This window comes from Mytilus edulis, chromosome 12, assembly GCF_963676685.1.
Source record: "Mytilus edulis chromosome 12, xbMytEdul2.2, whole genome shotgun sequence".
Lineage (NCBI taxonomy): Eukaryota > Metazoa > Mollusca > Bivalvia > Mytilida > Mytilidae > Mytilus > Mytilus edulis.
Genome location: NC_092355.1, coordinates 1,929,115 through 1,930,898, shown reverse-complemented (window position 1 = coordinate 1,930,898; position 1,784 = coordinate 1,929,115). Strand labels below are relative to the sequence as shown.

Sequence of the window (1,784 nt, the reverse complement as noted above, 5' to 3'; positions counted from 1 at the left end):
TCATTGACCTTTAATGGTTTACTTTTATAAATTGTTATTTGGATGGGGAGTTGACATTGACACTCACACAACATCTTCCTATATCTATTAGATATATAAAAAAGCAACGACTATATATAATACCTCCACATACAGCCCTTGGATGGTGTAAACTTCCCTAAAAAACGTGTATGGTGTAATGGTGTATGGTATATGGTGTAATGGTGTAAGGTGTATGGTGCTATGGTGTATGGTGTAAGGGGAATGGTGTAATGGTGTTTGAGGAATGATGTGATTGTGTAACGTGCGATCGGGAATGGTGTGAATGATGGTGTACGACATTTCTTTGGTTGAAAATGAAGTTCTTTTTATTTAATTTTTTCGAATTGTAAACATAAACAATAATAATAATCTTAATATTTGAAATTTAATTGCATTATGGGTAATTTCGGATCGTGTAGATAGAATTGGGAATGGTGAACGGTGTAATGTTTAAGGTGTATGGTGCTAAGGTGTACCGTGTATGGTGTAATGGTACAAGGTATATGGTGTAATGATGTATGGTGTATGTTGTAATGATGTATGGTGTTAGTGGGAAGTTTACACCATCCAAGGACTGTAAGAAAAGAGACAAAGGATGAATAAAATAACATTAACAATCATCTATAAGAGGACACTAATTTATTTCTATAAAATCATTATTCAATAATGACGTGGAGGGAGTATCCAATATAATTATTTTCCAGCTCCAGGGAGACAATGGCAGTGACCGTCATAACAATGGGACCTTCCAAATCTACAGTGTTCGCTGCTACAGTCGGCTACGTCAGCGCATGCTACAAATAAATGTTTATAGTTTTAAAATTTGTAGACGATGATACATTTTTGTTATAGGAACAAAAAAGTTTTAGAAAACAACATGAACAATAATAATAATAAGAAAAAATGATGCAACCATTTATGATTGAATGCTATTTTCTTGTAAAATGATCGGTTAAATACACAACTTTCTTTTCATTTCACAACTAGTTATGGTACCTGATCGTGATTTCAATAAACTGAATCAGATGTATGTCTTATTTCTTATTTTTGATGTTATCATTATATAATATAACATTGTTACTTGGTATTTATATATGTGCTGTGTTATTCAAATGGGTGAAAATTTGTTGTAGTTTTTTTTTCAAGTTAAAGTATTTTTTTTGTCTGATTATAATTTTTCATAAAAAATCAATAAGTGTTTTTTTTTTATTATTTACTTTAATTCATATGTGTCTTAAAACGGAAATCAATTTTGTAACTAACATTTGAATAGAGGTTTGCAAGTTGCGATAAATCCTTGTAAAGAAATTTGAACCATTTATCAATTATTCTAAATTTTTTCCAGTACTGTAAAAAGACAATTCTTCTCTAAACTAGATTTAAATGAAACAAAAATAAATTATTTACTGTGTCCAGTTCTTCCGCTGCATGTACACTGACCCTGGTAACACACTACATGATGCGACGAGTCTGTACATGTGGTCTGAGTACATCTTCTGTTTGATGTATATGTCTCACAATATACTGCAACTACAATTCAACATTAAAATATAAATTACATTTCGGCATGTTAAAAAATATGGGAAATACACAGCCTATAATTTAGTAAACCAGATGTGCATTTCGTCTACACTACAATATAACTAGAATATCAATTGGCTTATTGAAAATCACATCCATATCAGTCTGAGACAACCAATATTATCCCAAGGTCTCAAGGGATTATATCGGTTGAGGGTTGATACAGTGTGTGATATTGAAAA

At 31.3% G+C, this 1,784-nt stretch overlaps 1 long non-coding RNA gene across 1 annotated transcript; it reads right to left on the bottom strand.

The window, feature by feature from the left end:
- Positions 1 to 643: 643 nt before the first annotated feature.
- LOC139498774 (uncharacterized) lies at positions 644 to 1,581 on the bottom strand. Its single transcript, XR_011658008.1, has 2 exons — positions 1,429 to 1,581; positions 644 to 815 (listed from the first exon to the last, which is right to left on the bottom strand). It is a non-coding gene; the product is annotated as an uncharacterized lncRNA (long non-coding RNA).
- Between the last annotated feature and the right edge of the window lie 203 nt (positions 1,582 to 1,784).